The sequence below is a fragment of the Arvicola amphibius genome, chromosome 8 (assembly GCF_903992535.2).
Source record: "Arvicola amphibius chromosome 8, mArvAmp1.2, whole genome shotgun sequence".
In the NCBI taxonomy this organism is placed as follows: domain Eukaryota; kingdom Metazoa; phylum Chordata; class Mammalia; order Rodentia; family Cricetidae; genus Arvicola; species Arvicola amphibius.
This window is the reverse complement of record NC_052054.1, coordinates 76,634,789-76,658,554: the sequence shown is the minus strand read 5'-3', so window position 1 is coordinate 76,658,554 and position 23,766 is coordinate 76,634,789. Positions and strand designations below refer to the sequence as shown.

The window sequence follows — 23,766 nt, the reverse complement described above, 5'->3', positions numbered from 1 at the left end:
GCCACTCCAGCCAAGGGGCCTTGCGTAAGGCCGGTTCTCCCCCCCCCCCCCCCCCCCCAGAGTTCTCATTTCCCTGGACCCTCCTTGAGTTCTCCATGTCTTGTGGTCCGTCTCTGGAATTCACTATGAATTTCAGTCTGTCTCTCTTGGTCTCACAATAAAGGATCCTGAAAGACATGTATTAAAATGACACACACGATATCGCTGTCTGTCAAGTTTAAAAACATTAAATAGAGACTAACAGGGGAGAAAAGATGGGTCCATTGAGGCCAAGGGTCTGGGAAACCCTGGGAAGTGCACCCAACTTTGTTGTCCTTCTGGGGGGTGGGAGAACAAGCACTCGGAGGCCCACTTTCTCTTTAAGATTCATTTTTAAATTTTAATGATGTATAAGGATGTGGTCTGTGCCCGTGGGTGCAGTTGCCCACAGAAGACATTGGATCCCCTGGAGCTGGAATTATAGGCAGTTGTGAGCCCCCAGATATGAGTGTTGGAACCAAACTGGACCCTCTGTAAGAGTGGCACAGGTTCTTCACCACCAAACTGCCTCTCTAGCCTGTCTCTTTTTTAGAGACAGAGTCTCATATAGCCCAGAATGTCTTAGAACTTGCTAGGTAGCCAAGGGTGACCTTAAACTCTGAATCTTTCAGCTCCCACTTCTGAACTGATGGTACTATAAGCATGTACATCCACATGCTTTTATTCATGGATGCTGAAGATAGAACCCATGCTTGCTGCATGTCAGACACTCTACAGACAGGGCCAAGTCCCCAGCCCTGCCTCTCTCTTTCTCTGCCCTCTCCCCCCCCCTCTCCCCCTCTCTGTCCCCCCTCTATTTCTTCTAGGTTGCTGCCTCTTCTCATCTCTCTCCTTCTCTTTGGCTCACGCTTCTGTGGCTGTGAACACAGCTGGCTGAGGATGAAGGAGAGTTAGGGAGAAAGGCAGGGCCACAGAAAAAGGACTCAAATCCCGCTCTCCCTCCCTCCCTATCTTATATAAGGTCCTCTTTCAACTCTTCTGAGTCCCCTCTCCCCCCCACTTCTTGGCTCTCATTTTGGAAACTGGTCCAAGTTTCTCAACTTCTGTTCAGGTCAGAAGAAGAGCGTGTTAAAGCCAACACTGGAGCAGGCAAGGGAGAGGTGCACTGCGGCCAAGGGTCTGGGAAGCCCTTGGAAGCACACCCAACTTTGCTGTCCTTGTGGGAGGTGAGAGAGGAAGCAATTCAATCCCTCAGGTCTCAGGCACATGGTAAGATGGAGGTGGGGCAGATGGTATTGTTGCTACCCTAGAAAGGCTGGTTAGGGCAGGTCCTGGGAGATGGGTGAAAACTTCCTTGTGGGATTACAGGCCTCCTGTTTCCCATGGCATCGGGGTGGGGGTGGGGGTGGGGTGGGGGAGGGTGCAGTGCGGAATCCACTCCAGCCCCTTGACTCTGAAACTGGTTTGAGAGGCATCTTGAGTGATGGCCTCACAGGGGGAATCCAGGGTTCATGAAGGGTTGTTTTCAGGGACTTTTGTTCTTCTTGTGTTCTGACTTGCTAGCCTGTTCCAAATGCAACTTGGACTCTAGGAGGAGTATAGTCTCTGAACTTGGCACCGTTGATATTTTGGGGCTACTAATTCATGTGGAAGGCTGTGCCATGTGCGGTAAGAGTCTAGGATTTTAGATGTCGAATCCATTTCTCCTTTCGTCCAATCGTGATAGCACCAAGTGGCCTTTGTTTGCTTGTTTGTTTGTTTTGTTTAGTTTTTGTTTTTTTGAGACAGGGTTTCTCTATAGCTTTGAAGCCTATCCTGGAACTCGCTTTGTAGACCAAGCGGGCCTTGAACTCACAGAGATCTGCTTGTCTCTGCCTCCCTAGTGCTGGGATAAAAGGCATGTTCTGCCACCAACACCTGGATTTGTTTGTTTGCCTTTGTTCTAAATATTCTTTTTAGACTTACTCTATTTTATACTTATGAATGTTTTGCCTGTTTGTATTTCTGTGTACCACATGCACGCCTGATGTCTGAGGAGGTCAGAAGAGAGTGTTGGGTCCCCTAGAACTAGAGTTATGGATGGTTGTCAGCAGCATGTGAGTGCTGGGAACTAAACCAAATCTACAAAGCGTCTTTACAGCCCCGAGTGTTTTATCTGCATGTACACTTTTATCCTAGGAGAGGAGAGGGCATCAAATCCCACTAGAGATGGTTGTGAGCCACTACATCGTTTCTGGGAATTGAACTCAGGACCTCTGGAAAAGGAGTCAGTGCTCTTAACCACTGAACCATCTCTCTAGCTTCTCTTTTTCTATTCCTGATGTTGGAACTCAAACACAAGGCCTTGTGTATGCTAGCCAAGAACTCTACTGAATGGAGAGGAATGCCCCCAGCTCCTCACTAGAGGTTCTAGGTAGGGGCTCTATCACTGAGCCATGCCTCCAGCACCTCACTGGAGGTTCTAGGAAAATACTCTACCAATGAGCTATGCATCCATCCCATCACTGGTGGATTAGACTTATTCTTATATTTTTAAGACTTTGAGGTGCATTGTTAGGTTATTTATTTAAGACCTCATAAATATTTATTTGTTTGAGATAGGGTCTCATAGTGTAGCCCTGGCTAGCCTTGAATTCACAGAGATCTGTTTCTCTCTGCCTTCCATGTGCTGGAATTGAAGGTGTGCACTACTTGGCCTAGTGATTTGGCCTTAGCAATATTTATTTTATTTTTTTTAATTGTGTGTGTGTGTGTGTGTGTGTGTGCGCACGCGTGTGTACACGTACATGAATCTCAGTGCCTGCAGAGGCCAGAGGCATCAGATTTCCTGGAGCTGAGTTACAGGTGGTTGTCAGCTGCTTGTTGTGTTTGCTGGTCACCATACTTGGGTCCTCTGCAATAGAAGGTTTTTTTTTTCTAATTAAAAATTTTTTCGTATACTATATTTTGATCACGTTTGTCTGCCTCCCCAAATCTTCCCTGATTCTCTCCCTCTCTCTGTCCACCCAACTTTACATTCTTTCTTAAAAAACAAAACAACAAAAAGTAAGAAACAACCCTACCTGTTGACAAACCCCATAAAACCAAAAGTCAAAATTAACAGAAAAAGATCAGCGAGACAAAACCAAAACCAAACAAAAAGTCCTCCAAACAACCTTCCCACCAAAGAACCAAAAAAGCAAGATGAAACAAAAAGACCACAGAAATGGAGCTGAGCTACTTGCGTGCTGGACAACCATGACTCCTTTGGCCGGGTTTTCTTCCTTCATCAGTTATGACACAGAGCTTTGCTAAGTCTAGATTGGTCGTTGTCTTTCACAGCTTGAAATACATCCTTCTTAGGCCCTTCTAGAGACTGAAGTTTGAGCTGAATCATCAGCTGCTATTCTGAAGGAACTTTTCTATAATTGGCTTTTTTTAATTTCCTCTTCTTCCTCCACCTCCTTTTCCTCCTCCACCTCCTTTTCTCATCTTCCTCCTCCTTCTTTTTATTTTTTTGAGATAGTGTTTCTCTGTGTAGCCCTGGCTTTCCTGGATCTCATTCTGTAGACCAGGTTGGTCTGGAACTCACAGAGCTCTACCTGCCTCTGCTGGGATTAAAGGCATACACCACCACCTCCCAGCTGGTAATGACAAGTTTTGGTGGATTTATATTGTCTTGGTTTTCTCATGTTACTTATGTTTCTCTGATAGGACCTGGCTATCTGGAGTTAGGTCATTGGTTGAATATATTAACTTTGAAATAGTCATTAAAAATCACCACATTATTTTAAGGCAGTGTTTGCACTATTAAAAAGGGACTCTGGTAGGGGCTGGAGTGGCACAGTGGTTAAGAATGTGCACTGTTCTCCAAGAGGATCCGAGTTCAGTCCCCAGTACTCACAACGGTTAAGAATGTGCACTGTTCTCGCAGAGGACCTGAGTTCAGTCCCCAGTACTCATGCAAGCTGCCTCACAACTGTCCAAAACCCCAAATTCAGGAGATTCAACCACCGTCACTTCTGGAGTCTGAGGGCAGCTGCACTCGTGGGTGCATGTGTGCACACACATATACACAATTAAATAAATGTTAAGAGATAAGAGGGACTAGGCTGTAGGGCAGTGGTGTTATTTTTCTTATCTAGAATTGTTGTTGGGGCCCCAGGCATGACCCCCAGTGCTAATTTCCTGTTAAAACAATCTCTGAAAAATCAGTGACTACCAAAGGCCAAAGCATAGTGATAGGCCAGGAACAAACAATAAAACGAATCACCTTTTGCATATCAAGCTTTAGCATGTAAAGGGTTGCTGACAGTAGTGTGTGCACTGACACTCGAGTTGCTTTCATTACGAGCGAAAAGGTAATAACAGCAAAAGAAAGTATAAGTGGGAGCTGGAGAGATGGCTCTGCTCTTCCAGAGGACCTGGTTCAATTCCTAGCACCCATAATTTGACTCACAGCCATCTGTAACCCTAGTTCCAGGCAATCTGCTGCCCTCATCTGATCTCCCAGGCCACCAAATACACATAGTGCACACACCCAGGCACATAAAATAAATAATTTAAAAAGAAAGAAAAAGCTGTATCAGCAATTCAAAATACCAAACTCGACTCAAATCCCAAACAAGCAGGTAAACAAACACACAAGCAAAAGCCCTCATTGCAGTGGTTCTCAAACTGTGGGTCATGACCCCTCTGGAGGGGGTTGAATGACCCTTTCGCAGGGGTTCTATATCAGACATCCTGCATATCAGATAGTTACATTACAATTGATAAGAGCAGCAAAATTAGAGTGATGAAGTACCAACAGAATAATTATATGGTTGGAGGTCACCACCACACGAGAATTGTACTAAAGGGTCACAGATTAGGAAGGCTAAGAACCATTGCTTTATTTCAATGTTGCAGTTTAGTACTGGGGTAACAGAGAAAAAGTGGATGAGATAAAATACATGTGCAGAAGAAGCTGAAGGGACAAAGGAGGGGTGAAGAGGCAGTGTTGGCTGGAGGTTGAATGAAAAGGGAAGAGTGAAAAAAATACGGTCAAATGATGTCTGTCATATTTAGCTCTCAGGAGGCTTGGGTACCGATATCCTATGAGCCTGACCCTCCTCTGTTCTTGGTTAGAGGAAAATGGGACAAGAAAGCGTAAGAAAGATAGAGAAGGGGATGTAGGTGGGTGCATCAGAGAGCGAGAGCAGTTCTATTGTTCTGATTCAGCTCTGAGTTTCCCAAGAAAGCCGCAGAGGAGTCCAGGTCTATATGCCTGCTGGGTGCAAGAGCTCCAGCACTGAGCTGGCTTCTGCATTGGTGAGAGATCATCTGGGTCTCCAGATGGCTCTATTGATGTTGTCCAGGATGTGAAAGTCCTTCAGAGAGCCACCCCCACAATTTTAAGTGAAATGGATCATGGTTTGGAGGCCCTGAACACTGGAACAGCCACAACAGGGGAAGTCCTATGGAACTAAAGTCTACAGGCTTCATCCATGCTGATGGCTATAATGAAGGGAAGCCCAGGCCCTCTGGAAAACTGAAGGTTGGATGTGTATCCCAAAGAAGCTGAAGTGAGTCTAATGTCTCCACCATTTGCAAAACCAGCTGCAAGCCTACCATAGTGGCTATGCCCGTAACTCCAGTGCTCAAGAGCATATGAAGCAAGATCTTGTCTCAAAAGCAACCCATCCGTCCATCAATCTATCCATCCATCCATCCATCCATCCATCCATCCATCCATCCATCCACACATCCACCTAAGAGTACTAAAGCTAATGGACCACTTAGAAGACCACTCCTGGTGTTCTATAACAAAGCCTTGTTTTCCAGGACAGTGTCTTCCATGGCAAGCACTGGTAGTAGCCTTTTAGGGGTTACTCTGGGTCTTGCTCTGTGCTCCTGTATTTACTGTAGGTATTGGTTCTGTGTGCAGTGTTTCATAAAGCTAGGTAAAAGGAATTAGCAGGTGACCCCACCTTCCCCTCCTTAGGATGAAGAAAGAGGTAGGTATGTGACGTCATGAAAGCCAGGCAGGGAAGTGACAGCAGGGACTCGAGTTCACACCTGCTCGTCTGCCTTCCTGCCTTCATGTCTCCTCCTCTTCATTCTCCTCCTTTTGTGCTTGTGATGGAACTCAGGGCTTCCTACATGCTAAGCACACTCTCTATCGCTGAGCTACATTCCAGTGCCTCTCCTTGATGAGAGGCTTGGCCATTCTGTGACCTGCCAGCTCATTGTTCTTCCCCAGAGACCTGAGTCCATGCTTGAGCCTTGAAAGTCAGGCCTTAATAAAGGGATCTAGGTTATCCAGGCTGTCCAAAACACTGAAAGAATCTGGCCTGGCCCTGAGTCAAACTCCTTAAGCCTTTATATAAATCCCATGATTGCCTCCCCCTACCTCTCTCCCTGCAGACACACCTAGGCCTTTTTAAAAAAGTCTTGTTTATACAAGGCAGGCAGGTACAGGGTGCTCAGGAAATAAGCCCCTTAATATCTGCTTTGAAAGCATCTCCCTGGCAGTTAATACTTCTCTGGCGTTTCAATGGGATTCATTTGGAAGGATTGAGGTCTTCTTTTGTGGCATTCCTACAGTACTAATTTTGTGGCAACTCTGTCTACTAGGTGCTAGGGAACAAAACATATTGCAACACAGTTCTTCAGAGGGTTGACAACTTATCAGAACTGTATGAAGATAACAGGCCGTCTCTTTCTTTCTGTTTTCATTCACTTATTAATTTTTTTTGTGGTATTGGATACTGAAACCAGGTCTTGTCCATGCTGGGCAAGTGCTCCACCACTGAGCCACACCCCCAGCCCCTCACTGGGGGATTCTAGGCAGGGGCTCTACCACTGAGCCACACCCCAGCCCCTCGCTGGGGGACTCTAGGCAGGGGCTCTATCACTGAGCCACACCCCAGCCCCTCACTGGGGATTCTAGACAGGGGTTCTACCACTGAGCCACACCCCCAGCCCCTCACTGGGGGGATTCTAGACAGGGGCTCTACCACTGAGCCACACCCCAGCCCCTCACTGGGGGACTCTAGGCAGGGGCTCTACCACTGAGCCACACCCCAGCCCTAACTGGGGGAGTCTAGGCAGGGGCTCTACCACTGAGCCACACTCCAGCCCTTCACTGGGGGATTCTAGACAGGGGCTCTACCACTGAGCCACACCCCAGCCCCTCACTGGGGGATTCTAGGCAGGGGCTCTACCACTGAGCCACACCCCAGCCCCTCACTGGGGGGGTTCTAGGCAGGGGCTCTGTGATTGAACCATACTTCCCAGCTCCTTTCTGATGGGTTCTAAGCAAGTATTCTACTACTGAGCTGTAGCCCCTTCTCTGAGCCCTTGAGCCCATACCAGCCTTTAACTGCTGTTTCCTTCTCTGAGCTTCTTGCTTTATTCTTTGCCTACTTATAATGAACATTTTTAAAGGATGTGGAAAAGTGAGGAAGATGATGACAAATGTCCATGACGTCATCCGGACCTTTAACCCATCACCGGTCTAGTGCATCTTTCCTTTGTGTATTTCTCCCCCATCTTCAGCTAAACTATTATACATTTTTTGTCTGTTCAGAGATGATGTCTTGCTATGTAGCCCATAACCAGTGATCTTCCTTCCTCAGCACCAGGACTACAGATAAACTTGTGCACGCACACACACATACACACAGATACACAAACACACACATTCTTTGAGGACTTTATGCAATGTATTTTGATCATACTGACCCTCATTTTTTCCCTCACTCCTTACCCATGCACCCCACCTCCCTAGTACCCCAACTTTGTGTTCTCTGTTTTGTTGTTGTTTTGTTTTAAAAGAACCTATTGCGCCTTCTTTTGCTGCTCATACGCAAGGGTGTTGGGTCATCTACTGGAATGTGGCTGATCTACCACTGGCCATACCCTTATAGAAAACTGGCTCTCCACCCTCCAGATGCCATCAACTGCTCAGAGGTGGGGTCACGTGAGCCTCTTCTGCTTCCGTACTTGACCGTTGACTGGTTTGGTCTTGTACCGGCAGCCATAGGTGTCATGATCTCAGGAGTGCGGCAGCTCTGTCATACCAGATGACACTGTCGCTCCGGTCTTCCCTGACCACAGGCTCTTGCAATCTTTCTGTCCCCCTTTCTGCACAGGTCCTTTAGCCTGGGCTGTCGGTGGCCGTGGGTCTTGGAGACGTTCTGTTTGTGACAGAGCACGTCCTGGACACTTATTGTCCTGCTCTTTGACCAGTGTCTAATTTTTTTTTTGTCTCGTCCCCTTGCCCATTTTCCAGTGCTCAGTTCTGTGGTAGGATTGCCCTTTGGTGTTGTGTAAGCCATTACCAGAACCTTTAACCTCTTGCCAAACTGACATCTGATGCTAGTTAAACACAGCTTTCCGTGTCTCCCTCCCTTCAGCCCTGGAGAGCAGCCACTCCGCGTTCTGTCTTTATGAATTTCACTGCCCTAGGATGTGGAATTGTACACTATTTGTCTCTTTCAGAGGCTGCTTTGTCTGTGAGTGTTTGACAGTGTGTCTGTGTGTGTCTGATGAGTTCAGAAGAGTGTTGGATCCCCTGGGACTGGAGTTACAGATGTGAGCCCCCAGGTGGATGCTGGGAATGAGCCCCACTCCAGTAAGTCTCTTAACTGTTGAACCATCTCCCCTGCCTTTGAATTTTTGGGCAGGGTCTCATGTAGCCAAGGTTGGCCTTGCCCCCTATATCCTCCTGCCCCTACATTCTGTGTGTGCTGCCAGGCATGGTTGTAAATTTCATAGATCTTTTTTTGGGGGGGGGTAGGCTGAAGAAATTCCTTTATATTTTTAGATTTGGAATTAAAAATACTCATTTACTTTTTATTTTATGCGTGTGGATGCTTTTCCTGTGTGTTTATCTGAACACCACTTTCATGCAATGTCTGAGAAGGCCAGTAGAGGGCGTCAGAGCCTTTGCAACCAGAGTTCTGAAGGCTGTGAGCTGTCAAGTGGATGGTGGGAACTGAATTCAAGTCCTCTGCAAGACCAACGAGTGTTTTTAACCACTGAGCCATTTCTCCCAGGGCCCTTGGGAATTTTTATAAGGAGTGGAAGACAGATTTTTTAAATATTTATTTATTTATTTATTTATTTATTTATTTGGACAAGGTTTTTCTGTGTAGCCTTGGCTTTCCTGGAACTCACTCTGTAGACCAGGTTGACCTTGAACTCAGAGGTCTGTTTTTCTCTGCTGCCAAGTATTGAGATTAAAGGCCACCACCGCCAGGCTGAAACTGGATTTTTTTTTGGTCAGATGTTTTATCTGCACTTATTGGGAGATCACGTTGGACTTTTTCAGAGTGTTGCTGGTTGAATAAGGATGGCCAGGAACACACTGAGCTCTTGGGTTTTTGAGTCAGGGTCTCACTAGGAAGCCCAGGCTAGCCTTGAGCTCATGACCCCCGCCTCCTCCTCCTCCAGAGTGCATAGGCTGTAGTCATATATCACTTGGCTTCTTGTTATCACTTTCTTTGCTTTTTTTTTTTTTGACAGAGTTTCTCTGTGTAGTCCTGGATGCCCTAGAATTTACTTTGAAGACCAGGCTGGACTCGAACTCATAAAAATCCGCATGCCTCTGCTTTCCGAGTATTGGGATTAAAGGCGTATGCCACCACTGTTTCTTAAAAAATGCATGGAGTTAAAGGCAGGCAGATCTTTGTGAGTTCAATGCCATCCCAGCTTGGACTATAGAGTTAGTTCCAGGACAGCCAGGACTACAGTGAGAAACCCTGTCTCGAAAAACAAAAACAAAAACAAAAAAAAAAAAATGCCTGGAGCAGGCTCTTATCAAATTGCCTAGGCCGGTTTTGAACTCACAGTTTCCTGCTTCTACCTCCTGAGTGCTGGGTTTGTGCCACCACACCAAGCCTGTTTTCAGTATTTTAAAGTTTTACTTTCAGTTATAAATATGTTTATGTTTGTGACTGTGTGTGGATATGTGCATGAAGAAGGATCAGATTCCATGGGGCTGGAGTTAGACAGTTGTGAGCTACCACGTGGGTTCTGGGGATTGAAACTGGGTCTTCTGCGGGAGCGGCCAGTGCTCTTGACAGCTGAGCCATCTCTCTCGTCCCTATTTTCACGTTTGATCTTTTGGAGACACAGCTTGGCTACACAGCTTGGGCTGGCCATGAGCATGCCCTACCTCTGCCTCTGAAAAGCCTTTGGAAACACCGGAACTCAGGTCATGGGAGACACTGGCGTAGGTTCCGGCACACTATTAAGAGAGTGTTCAACAGTTTCCAAGCGTTTTCAGTTTAGATGTAATGGTTGTAGCATGTGACCCGAGGCTGAGGTTCACAAGTTTAAGGTTTGACTGGGCTGTACAGTGTGTTCAGAATCACCCGGGCAACTGAGCCAGAAATTAGCTGAAAATCAAAAAGACTGGGGCTCTAGCTCAGGGTAGAACAAAGCCCTTGCTTCATTGTCTTGATATGTAATAACTTTTCCCTACATATTTGATGTTTGTTCTTTTTCTTATTAATTTTTAATAAATTTTTAATTTTAATTAAATTTTATTTTTTTCTTATTAATTTTTGTTTTATGTTTGTATTTTGCAAAGTCTGTATTGTATTGCATTTGTATTGTGCATTATTTTGTTAATCTTTATTAGAGTTTCTATTTTGATATGATTTATAATTAATAGTTGTGAAAAATAAAGAAGGCTCTCTAATTAAAACTTAGAAGCTGGCTGGAGATGTAGTTCAGTGGTGAAGTCTGGCCTGGCACAAAGCGCTGGTGAATGCTTGGTCTGATCTCCAAAATATATAAAGAACTCAAGAAACTAGACATTAAAATTCTAAATAACCCAATTAAAAAATCGGGTACTGAACTGAACAGAGAATTCTCAACAGAAGAATTTCAAATGGCCAAATGATACTTAAGGACACCGTTCAACTTCCTTAGCTATCAGAGAAATGCAAATCAAAACAGCTTTGAGATACCATCTTACACTTGTCAGAATGGCTAAAATCAAAAACATCAGTGATAGCCTATGCTCGAGAGGATGTGGAGTAAGGGGAACACTCATCCATTGCTGGTGGGAATGCAAACTTGTGCAACCACTTTGGAAATCAGTGTGGTGGTTTCTCAGAAAACTGGGAATCAACCTACCTCAGGATCCAGCAATACCACTCTTGGGGATATACCCAAGAGATGCCCAATCATACTACAAAAGCATTTGTTCAACTATGTTCATAGCAAGCATTATTTGTAATAGCCAGAACCTGGAAATAATCCAGATGCCCCTCAATGGAAAAATAGATAAAGTGTCTACACATTAGAGTACTCCTCAGCGCTAAAAAACAATGACATTGAACTTTGCATGCAAATGGATGGAAATAGAAAACACTATCCTGAGTGAGGTAACCCAGACCCAAAAATACAAATATGGTATGTACTCACTTATTAGTGGATTCTAGCCATAAACAAAGGACATTGAACTCATAGTTCACGATCCTAGAAAAGGCGAACCCAAAGGAAAACATATGTAGATCCTCCTGGAAATTGGAAGCAGACAAAATTGCCAGGCAAAAGTTGGGAGCATGGGGATAGGGGTGGGATGGGGGAAGGGGAGAGGGGGAGAGAGAAGGGAGAAAGGGGAGGGTTGGGGAGAGCTTGGGGGAGTGGGATGGTTGAGATGGAGGAAGGACGGATATGGGAACAGGGAAGAAGATATCTTAATTAAGGGAGCCATTTTGGGGTTGGCAGGAGGCTTGGCTCTAGAGGGGATCCCAGGTGTCCACGGAGATGTCCCCAGCTAGGACCCTGGGCAGTGGAGGAGAGGAGAGGGTGCCTGAACTGGCCTTGTCCTGTAGTTAGACTGATGAATGACTATCTTGAATATCGCCATAGAACCTTCCTTCGGCGACAGATGAAGATAGAGACAGAGACCCACATCAGAGCACTGGACTGAGCTCCCAAGGTCCAGTTGAAGAGCAGAAAGAGGAAGAATATGAGCAAGGAAGTCAGGACCACGAGGGATTGGTCCAGCCACTGAGATGGTGGGACAGATCTAATGGGAGCTCACCAAAGGCAGCTGGATTGGGACTGACCAGCATGGGATCAAACTGGACACTGAATGTGGCTGACAATTGGGGCAGACTGAGAAGCCAATGATAATGGCACTGGGATTTGTCTCTACTGCATGTACTGGCTTTTTGGGATCCTAGTCTATTTGGATGCCTACCTTCTTAAGCCTGGATGGAGGGGGGAGGGCCTTGGACTTCCCACAGGGCAGGGTACCCAGCCCTCTCTTAGGACTGGAGGGGGTGGTGGGGAGGGTGAGTGGGGAAGTGGGGAGGGGAATGGGAAGAGGGGAGGAAGTGGAAATTTTGAATGGTATTATTTATAAAGCAATAAAAAATAAAAAAGTCAAAAAAACAAAAAACTTAAATATTTTCTCATGATAGTAGATTTTGTTAATTCCTTTAAACCTTCTGAGTTTATTTTCATAACCTGAGGCTGTGGTGTTATGTGTTAGGGTCCGCTCCTACCCCTTCTCCTCTTCCTCCTTGTGAGGCTTGGATGGAGCCAAGGCCTCACACAGGTCGGTGTCTTAGTCAGGGTCACTGTTGCTGTGATGAAGCAGCCTGTTCATGTTGTGGGAGGGAAGGCTGATCAGGCTCACACTTCCACATCTCTGTTCATCATTGAGTGCAGTCAGGACAGGAACCTGGGGGCAGGAGCTGATGCAGAGGTCATGGACGGGGTGCTGCTTACTGGCTTGCATCCTGGCTTGCTCATTCTGCTTTCTAGAACCCAGAACCAGCTGCCTCATCAATCACTAATTAAGAAACTGCCCTGCAGACCTGCCTACAGCCTGATCTAATTTGGGCATTTTTTTCAATCAAGGCTCTCTCCTCTCCAGTGACTCTAGCTTGTGTCAAGTTATTATAAAACTAGCCAGCGTATCAGGCAAGCAGTCAACCACTGAGCCACATCTCCAGCCCTTCAGAGTGGGTTCTGGGCAGGGGCTCTACCATGTTCCCAGACTGCAATCTTGCATATTGTTTTTTTCCTCCTACAATCCTACTCTCATTGCTGATAATATTTTACCATGTGAAGTTTCATCTCATAAGTACAGAGAACAGCTTTTTCTTCAGCAAGCAGTAGGCTAGTATACAACTTCTCACTGGCATTCGTTCACTGATGACTGCAATCTTTAAAAATTAACAAAAATACAAATACACATAGATTTATTCCTAAAAGTTATTCTGTGCTTTCTTTCATTTTGGAGAGGATCTTTGTTGGTTTAGGTAAGGTCCCATTCTGTAGCCCAGGCTGGACTTGAACTCCTGATCTACTTGCCTCAGCCACCAAGTGCTGGGGTTATAGGCACGTGCTGCCATACCTGCCTTTATTTTGTGCTTTTTATGCCTTGTCTTTCTTTTTCTATTCAAACCCTCCCCTCACTTTTGTACCACTTTATTAGACGTGGGTTCTTTTATTTATGTCTAGACCCTCGATCGTCCTGGAAATTGTTTTTTTTTTTTTTCCAATTGCCTTTAGCACTGTCAACATCTTATTAGAAGAAAATCTTTGTATTTTCCTGAGAATCTAGCGAGCTGCTTAATTCTGCGCCTTCAGAGCAAATCAAGGAGGTATTGGGGGGAGGCCCTCAGTCTATCCGCGATTTGGCACAGAGTGAGGCGGTTGCTGGTTCCCCATTTGCTTAGTTTCTGGGTTCATTTGCATCCACACTTCCCTCACACACCTAGGTGAGTTCATGGAGAAGTCAGGGAGAGTCAAGGGGAGTCATGGAGAGTCACCAGCATAGGATCAACGCCCCCCTTAGCGCGGCTGGGGTGTCATTTGGGCTTGGCTTATGTGCAGGAACCTTGGCTAATGTCAACAATGTGAGCACCAGGTGCTCTGTAGGGCTGGGGGATTTGCTTTGATGGCAGGTGCTGAGCAGGAAGTTATCTGTCCCTGTTGTCTGCCATAGCCCTGCTTCCCAGAGAAGAAAGAGGAAGCAAAGAGAAGAATTTGAGGAATCTGATGATGCCAGGGACCTTGTTCTTTGAGATTAAATGAAATAATACTGAGCTGTTTGACTAGGCACTGTGATTAACCCCAGTGTATGGAGGAGGCAGAGGCAGGTTGATCCAAGTCTAGGCCAACATGAACTGTTCTTTAGAAAAATACAGACTGGCGTTTTATTTGTTTGTATGTGTATGTATCTCTGTGTGTGCATGTGCATCTCTGGCGCTGGAGTTATGGGCGGCTGTGAGCTGCTTGACCTGGGTACTAGGAACCAAACCCCAGTTCTCTACAAGAGCAGCAAGTGCCCTCCATCACGGAGTCATCTCTCTTGTTCTGATGCTGTCTCTGAAAGGTTTTCAGAACTGTGGGGAGCACCCAGCACATGCCACTCTTCCTGTCTCTGCAGGCACAACAAAGCTGTTGTCCATGATGGCCATATCTTTGGCTTTTACTGAAAAATAAGAAGCCATGTTCCTCATCACTCCCACAATGCCATGAGGAGTCATGTGGAACCCCAACAAAAATCTACACCCCATCTCTTCTGAGCCCTAGGGATGCCAGAGGCTTTGGTTGACAGTGGATTTTGGCTCTATTGCTGAATGAGACTCAATAATACCAGTTTGGACAGGTAAGACCCGGGGAGCTGAAGGGTGAGTTCGCCGTTATTCCCTGGTGCTGTTTACAGCCACGCCTGATTTTTCTGTTAGCTTTCAGATTATAGGGATTAACCTTTCTTCTCCCATCTCTGCCACTTCTCCCTGGAAGGCAGTTTGCCAACCATGAACCTCCCCCTTTCAAACAAAACAAACTTCAAAGGAGCTGGCTCCACCCTCTCCTCCCTCACAAGCTGTGGCTGAAGATATTTACCTTGATGGGTGGAGAGAAATGTCAGCTTCTTTGGAGAGATTTGCTCCCATGGAGAGGTCATGGCGTTGCCTGTAAACACGAGCGCACAATAGTCTCAGCTTCTAATGCTTCAGGTGTCCGCGATTAACAGCAGGGCTGTTATTCTTTTATTTATTTTTTTCCTTTTACAAAAGTTTATTATTTCATAATTACACACACATATCTTCTCTAAATTGAGTTTTTTTTTTAATAGTATGTGCATTGGTATTGTGCTTGCATGAAGGTCTGTATAAGGGTGTTGGATCCTTTGGAACTGGAGTTACAGACAGTTAGTTGTGAGCTGTCATGTGGATGCCGAGAATTGAACCCTGGTCCTCTGGAAGAGCAAACAGTTCTAACCACTGAGCCATCTCTCCAGCCCGATCACATCCTCTCTATTCCCTCCCCTTGTATGCATCTTCATCTTCCTTCAAACTTTTTTGCTCCTACTTTCATGTCTTTGTGAGTGTGAGTGTGTATGAGTGTGTGTTGTGTGAATGTGTGTTGTGTAAGTGTGAGTTGTGTTGTGTGTGTGTGTGCTGTGTGTTGTGTGTGTGTGTGACTCACTGCATTCGATGAGGATTTCTCATTTGAGAGTGGGTGAGGAGCTATTTACTTGAGTGTGGACACTTAGCAGAGACTACATGACTGAGGTGTCTCCAGCTCCTCAGGGAGGGGAGGGATTGTATTACCCTGCCCCCATTCACAATGGAGTGGCCACAGGTCCCATGGTGTGTCACTCTTGTTTAGTGTGTTCATGTGAGCAGCATCTGTCATGTGCAGAAGTCCTTCCATTCTTTCCAGCTTCTCCTTCATGGTGTTCCCTGAGCTTTGTGGGGTGCCTGGGGGAGCAGGTGTCCCACTAGGGCTGAGCACTCTCCGGTAACTTATTCTCATCTCTGCCCAGTTGTGAGTCTTAGCTTATTTTTTCCTCATTAACCTATATTCATTGTATCAGGTGATGGGTCTTATTATGACACTTTCTTTAAAAAATATTTACTTATTTTCATGTGCACCACGTGTGTCCTGGTGCATGAGGAGGCCAGAAGAGAATGTTGGTATAAAATGTTTGATAAAAGACTGAAAATTAGGGTCAGAGCCATGAGCACCAAAAGCTAACCAGAAATAAAAAATGCTCATTTCTTGTAATGCAGCAGACAATGGCCTAAGTGATTTGATAGAGGGCTTGGAACAATGTCCAAGCCTATAAACCTCAATCTTTTGGAGGTTGTTGTTACAGGGGTAGTCTGGGACCGTCTGTATGTCAGATCTTTAAATTGAGATTCACAACATAAGCAAAACTGTGGTTGTAAAATAATAACAGAAAATATTCTGTAATGGGAGGATAACTATAACATGAAAAACTATATTAAAGGTAAAAGCATTAAAATATTAACTAATGGTTTAAAAAAAGATTTCCTTGTTCAAAATCTATTCAGGTCTAAAAATGTATGTTTAGCCTCCTTGTCTTTGCTAACTTTGTTGGGTTTAAGCTATTTGGATAAACTGAGTCATAAATTTTTGTATTGATACTAAGAGGTTTGGACCTCCTCTTCTGGGAAAAAAAAATGTTGTTTCTGCACTCAATGGCCTTGTTAATGACAGAGAACAGAACACTCACACAGAAGCTGGATAAAAACTTGTTCAGCTGGTCTCCTTGTTAACAACCTTGCTTCCAGTTCTAACAGGCCCCTAATGATTTTGCTTCTTCTTATCAACAAACTGATGGCTTTTGTTTGAGACGGGTCAATGCTGTTCACCTGATGGTATTGAGGTCCCAGTATCACTCCCTTGAGACCCTGGACAGACATGATTGAGTCCTGACATTGGTACTTGTGAAGAGGGAAACATGTAGGCCCCAGGGCAGCTTTTCCAGGGCAACTGGGTACACACCTGCCAAGACGGGTTCTATATCTCAGCAGGAAGGTAGACCTGAGTCTCAGTTTGTCCTAGGACAATGCTAGCTCTTAGACTCCCCCCTGTTCCCATTTCACCCTGGGACCTGTTCCTTGCCTTTGCAGGAGACAGCATTAACAGCTAGATATGAACTTGTTCTGTGTTTACCCTCAGAATGGCTAATTCAGTTTCTTTATTAACTTCAATTCAAAATCATTGCAGAGTGTGGAGTTCTAGTTTTGTGAAAGCTGCTAACTTATTATAGACTGTTAGGAAATACAAGTTAGTCAGTCATCTTTAAAATACTGATATGATTAGTTACAGAAATAAGCCTTAAGTCAAACTTAAAACAAATAATGAGAAGTAAAGTTTGTCTAATCAGATATACCTAGGCAGCCCTCATACTTCAGAGATCTGCAGAATATGGCATTTAAAATAATTATTAAAAAGCTTATTATATTAGACAGAGACTCCGAGATCCTAGCAGTAGGATCCAATACGTTGGACATACAGAGACCAAGTTTGCAAACTTGCATAAAATAAAGGCTCTTCGCTTTTACATATGGGACTCAGTCTCCTTGTTGGCTTTTGGGGGACTTTGCGGATTTGGGCATAACATTGGGTCCCCTGGAACTGGAGTTGCAAGCAATTGTGAGCCACAAAGGGGGTGCTGGAACCAAATCTGGGACCTCTGCAAGAGGAATGAATGAGTGCTCTTAACCACTGAACCGTGTCTCTCGCTCCTGGGATATACTTTTTTTTTTTTTTTAAATGACTGGCAGATCACTTGGTTTACTTATACCTATATCACCAATCACAGGAGTAATACATGCTAGAACTTTAAGCTGGGGATCAGACCTTTTCAGCTCCACTACAACCATATGGGACTACCACTGTGTATATGGTTGCAGTGAGACCAGATGTGATGACTAGCTTTAATTGCCAACTTGATACAGTCTAGCCACAACTGGCAAGAGAGTCTCAGGAAGAGTTGTCTGGGTTTGGGTTTACCTGTGGGGCATGTTTGTGGGGATTGTCTTACCTAATTTAAAGGATATAGAAAGGCGAGTCCACTGTGGGTGGCACCATTCACAAGGCAAGTGGTCCTGCACTGTATAAGAGTGGAGAAATCGAGCTGAGCACAGGTAAACAAGAGAGCATGAATACATGTATTTCTCTCTGCTCTTGACTGTGGTTTGATGTGATTGGCTCTTCTATGCAATAGTGGACTGCAATCTGGAATTGTAAGCTGAAACAAACCCTATTCTCTCCCAAGCTGTTTTTTTTTTTTCCAGGGTATTTGATCACAGCAACACAAACAGAACTAGCACAGAGGCCTTCCAAATCCTTGCTGAGTAACTCCATTTCAAAGTAAACTACCACTTAGCTACTCAGGTCCTTATACTGTAGCAAAATAAGCTGCCCTTTCTGTTTTCTGTGTGTGCCTTGTGTTGTCTGAGCCCAGTGTCACTTCTGCTGCTTTAACAGTAGGTAGTGCTCTGTACCTAGGTTTGCATGTACTCTAAGATCCTCTTAGAGCAATATAGAGTGGGGGCTTGGTAAGCAGGAGTTGGAGATGGAGAAAATGCAGGTGTCTGCATCACCCAGGGCTCCACGAGTAACCCATAATAAACTCATTTTACTCATGCTGTCCTAGTTCAAGGAAATATGTCAATTTTTGCATCTATCCAAAAAAAAAAAATGATGCCAGGTAGTATTTCGTTAATGAAATGTCATTACATGGCACAGTGATTGTGATAATGTTTAGGTCGATCACACTCAAATCTGGATGATGTTTACTATAGAGTTCTCTCAGCAGTCCTTCAGTTCCCTACAATGTCATAACACCATACGGGGAGGAGAAGATACCTGTGTGGCTCTTTTTTTTTTTTTTTTTTTTTTTTCCGAGACAGGGTTTCTCTGTAGCTTTGGAGCCTGTCCTGGAACTAGCTCTTGTAGCTCTGTAGACCAGTCTGGTCTCGAACTCACAGAGATCCGCCTGCCTCTGCCTCCCGAGTGCTGGGATTAAAGGCGTGCGCCACCACCGCCCAGCTACCTGTGTGGCTCTTAAGGAGATAGCTGGCTCTTTTAGGAGCCCTCACTGTGACTTGTCTAATGGGAGCTGAGGTGGCCCTGGAATCTGGCAGGAGGATGTGACAGAGTTGACAGACTTTCTCCCCAGAGCTCTGGGATTGGCACTTTTACCAGCTCAGTGGCAGAAATAGAACTTCAGTGAGTGTGATCAGGGGTCATGTGGGACAGGCCAGAGTGGACATGCTAGATTTGGGCTTTCTTTCTTTATCGTTACTATATTACATTCATGTGAGTGTATAATATGCTGTCTAATATATATACTTGAGATCAGATATCTGTGTAACATAGCCTGGCCTCAAATTCCTAATCCTTATGCCCCAGCTTCCAGAGTGCCATGACAGTGGCATGTACACACACACACACACACACACACACACACACACACACACACACACAAAACAAAACAAACTAAAAATTTTTTTGGGGGGGGATAGGGTTCTCATGTGGGTGCTGGGAATTGAACCTGGGTCACTTGCTAGAGCAGCCAGTTCTCTCAGCCACTGAGCCGTCTCCCCAGTTTTTGCTTTTGTTGATCTTCTGCCCTAATTCCCTTCCTCCTACTGGCTCCCTTTTTGCCCCCATTTGTCCCCAGTGGTCCCCCTTTCCTTCTCTTTTCTTTCTCCCCTCTAACTATTCCTTAAGGATTCTTTTCCTCTTCATTGTTTCTTTTGTAGGTTCCTGATCTACACCAGCCCAACAGATAAATGAAAATTAAAATCTAGGATATGAACTAGTATTTATTTGTCTTTGTGGGTCTGGAATGTTTTGCATCATGTGATAATTTCTAGTTACACCCATTTTCTGCAAATGTCATGATTTTTTAAAAAAAATTTCTTTAAGCAAAACCCTTTACATTTATCTATAATTTTTATTACATTTATTTATTTGTATATGTGTGCACAGGTGTGTTTGTATGTGTGTGGGCATATATGTTATGTGTTATGGCACACATATGGTGGTCAGAGGGCAACTTATGGGGACTGTGTCTCTCTTTTCACCATGCAGGTGCCAGGGATGGAACTCAGGGCATCTGCTTGGTGGCCTAGCTACTGATCTTAACAACTCAGGCTTTGGTTATCACTAATTCATTAGATTTCTGATAAGAAAATGCTTATGAATCAACGATCTCTAACACAGGGTCGGGAGATGATTCCAGGTAAAGAGCTCTCTGTGCAAACATGCACAGATGTGAAGCGTGAACTTGGATCCGCAAGTATCCAGGTAAAGGTGGGTACGCCGTGCAGCTCACTAGCACTCCAGCTGCTTAGAAGGCAGAGCAGATGGAATCCCCAGAGCAAGCTGGATAGCCAGACTAACCAAACTGGTGCATTTTGGGTTCAGTGAGAGACCTTGCCTTAGTTAAATAAAGTGGAGAGTGACCAGGGCTGGAGAGATGGCTGAGCAGTTAAGAGCACTTCTGGACCCGAGTCCAGTTCCCAGCATCCATGCTGGGCAGCTCCCAAGGTCCTGTAACTAGAGCTCTAGGGAATCTGGTGCCCTTATCGGGTGTCTGCACACATGTGGAACACACACAAGCATACACACACGTGCATACACTTACGTATGAATAAAAAATTGAAAAAAAAACTTTAAAATTTGGAGAGTGATTGAGGAAGAGACTGTATATCAGCCCTTGGCTTCCAAGTGCATGCACACACATGTGCACATCTACCCACACCCATACCCATGCATTTACCCACACACATACATCACTACACCACACCACACACATATACTTGTAAAAAAAAGTAAAGAAATTTCAGGCTTCTCAAGGGAAGTTTCTGGTGGTCTGACTGAAGTATGTGTGGACTTTTGATCCTATTAAGAAAAATAAGACATGGGTTTAATGTTTCTCAACACCCCCTCACCCCACCCCAAGTTGCTAGAAGACAGTCAACATCTAAGTTGTGTTTGAAATCTGAGATCCGTGGTTTGTTATGAAACAGGCTGTGGTGCTGTGGAGTTTGAATTTCTTCCTGCTTGGCCTTCATTGCCTGTCTGCAGAAAGGGGAATAGGGCAAGGAGACAGTGGTGGGTATGCGGGGTGGGGGAGCAGAGGGCGGGGGTGGGGAGAACCATAGAGCACAGCTAGGCAGAGCTGCAAGCCATATCTGTGCTGGGATTTTATTTGTTAATTGAGCCAGGGTGAGGAGTGTGTGGCTCAACAGGGAGGCTTGTATCACAACAGCTGGAACGGAGAAGGGAGGAATGGGGTGGAGGTGATGAGAGAGAGCCAGGAGCAAGATACAGCCCTCCAGGTGGACCCTCAGGGACCCACTCCCTTCTAAAAGGCGCCATTTCCCAAGTCTCCATCCCTCCCAACAGCCCACCAGATTGTGAACTCATCAGTGAATTGATCCGCAGATGAAGTCATAGTTCAGTGAACCAGTCACTTCTCTACCTTTGACTGTTGCTGCCTTTTTCCTTACCTCATAATTAACGTATATTAACTATCCATAAAATGGCTATAATATGTTTTATTAAACAAATTTAAAAATTATTTTTATTTTATATGTATGAGTGTTTTGCTTGCATGTATGTCTGTGTGCTGTATGTGTGCTTGGTGTTCATGGGAAGCCAGAAGAGGGCTTTGGATTCTCCTAAGACTGGACTTAGAGATATGAGCCACCAAGAGGGTGCTCGATTCAAACCTGAGTCCTCTGAAAGAGAAGCCAGTGCTCTTAACCACCTAATCATCACCACTTCAGCCCTCTCATGATGACATTTTCATAAATATATACTGTTAGGATCATTCTGCCCCCATCTCTCTCTCTTGTCCCCTCCCACTGATCTTCCTCTTTCCCATTAGTCTTGGGGACCAAAGTCTTAACACATAGGCCTTTGGGAGGAACATTCTAGATCTAAACCATACAAACTTGCATTGTAAGATCTATATAGGTGTCATGGAGGTTCTGTGTTCACAGATAAGCACAGGGGAACCAAGAGTGTTGAACACACAGGGTTGCACGGGGGAACCAAGAGTGTTGAACACACAGGGTTGTCCCTTTAAAGGGATGTATAACCTGTTTTCTGCCCAGAAAGCAGGGAGCAGATGTGGTTAATAACCTGGTGACCTTTGTGCTATTGATGTGGTTGAGGCCACACTGGATGCTTCCCAAGGCCCTCTTTTTTTTTTTTTTTAGAATTTATTTATTTGCATTTAAAAGAAACTGTTGATGATTCACTAAACTAATCCAAGTGGGAAAATACAGTCAACACTGCTGAAACATATGTTTATTCCACTGAGCATAACTTCTTAGATGGTTACTGACATGACTTCAGACTGTTCTAAACACATGGTGGTATAGTTAACAATATTCAATCACATCTTTCTTTCCTGAATATATAAAAACTAAAATACCAATTAAAAGAACTAATATATCTTCTCTTTAAATGCTTCTTACACATACAATCTCAGTCTTATTTAATAGTGGTAGTTTAAGAGATTTATTTTGTTCACAAGGTAAGTGACAATCTACCAAAGAGAACCAATAGTTGGCCTATAGGTTCATAGTGCAAATAAAAACTTCAAGAATGCAGCAACTGACATTTCTAAAAATAAAAAAAAAACATAAAATTCTTATAAGGTTCATGCAAAAAGTTTTCCTAAGCAGATAGCCGCAGAACTAGAATGCTTGCTAATTTGACTGGCAACATCAATGGGACTCCTTATGTTTTGCAGATTTCGACTTGAACTCTTGTCTTAGGCTCTGTATTTGGCTTTTCCAGTTTCACTAATGACACAAACATGATTCAAATCCCTGAAGTACTCATTATAGTCAAGGGCATATCCAACAACAAACTTGTCTGGAATTTCAAATCCAACAAAATCTGGCCTATACCCAACACTTCGAGAGGTCCTTTTCACCAACAAGCTTGCGACCTTAACCATTTTGGGGTTGTACTGCTTGACCAAGGAAAGCAAAGTCTGCATTGTTTTACCAGTGTTAATTATATCTTCAACAATCAAGACATTCTTTCCAGTTAAAGTTGAGAATCATCTCCACCAATAACTTTTATGTCCCCTGTTGACTGATCATTAAAATAGCTCTTCAGTCTGATAAAGTCTACAGTCATAGGAATGGATCTATCACTATTTCTATTCAGTGCTTTAATGTAATCCAGCAGGTCAGCAAAGAATTTATAGCCCCCCTTCAGCACTCAGAGGGCCACAATGTGATGACCTCCCATCTCTTTCATGACATCTCGAGCCAGTCTTTCAGTCCTGTCCATAATCAGTCCATGAGGAATAAAGACCCTTTCCAAATCCTTGGCATAATGATTAGGTATACAAAATAAATCTAGGTCATAGCCTGGTTCGTCATCACTAATCACGACGCTGGGACTGCGGGTCGCCATGACGGAATCGGTCGTTCTCGCCCGAGCGAAAAGCGGTCTAAAGAGGAAGCCGGCGGAGGAGGCGCTTTGGCACGGGAAAGCCGTGAGGTAAGCCCAAAGCTCTTGCCCGCCGCCGAGGCCCCAAGGCCCTCTTGTGAGCTCGTTTCTCTGTCAATCTACTGATCTCGAATTTATGGAATTTATGGAAGATGTCATATGACAAAGAGTTTCAGTGTAGCCGCATCTTAAGTTTTATTGTGCGCATGGGACTAAGTTAGCATCAGGTGAAATTTTTTTCACCAAATTATGCTGTGCCTAAATGCCGAAAATGAACCACCTGGAGACAAACTCCAGGAGTTTGAACCAACATTGACTACTGAGTTGTCTTGAACTGAACTAGCTTCTTGCTTCCCGTGGACCATTACTCTTCTAGTTATGGTGGCTGCAGAGACCCGCCCTGCAATCGGTTCTAAGGTAATTTTTAAAAAAATCTGTATCCAACACCAAACTTTAGCAGTTTATGGATATATTTATATTTCTGTAGATTATCTTAAGTTCTATTACGGAATACAGTCAAATTGTGTCAAAATACAT

At 44.6% G+C, this 23,766-nt stretch overlaps 1 long non-coding RNA gene and 1 pseudogene across 1 annotated transcript; one reads left to right on the top strand and one right to left on the bottom strand.

Annotated features, from left to right (window-relative positions):
• The first annotated feature begins 78 nt into the window (after nt 1–78).
• Nucleotides 79–11,887, top strand: LOC119821249. The gene is made up of 3 exons (XR_005286595.1): nt 79–1,248; nt 1,543–1,647; nt 11,830–11,887. It is a non-coding gene; the product is annotated as an uncharacterized LOC119821249 (long non-coding RNA).
• A 10,084-nt stretch (nt 11,888–21,971) lies between these two features.
• On the bottom strand, nt 21,972–23,296 carry LOC119820771 (annotated as a pseudogene).
• Nucleotides 23,297–23,766: the final 470 nt, after the last annotated feature.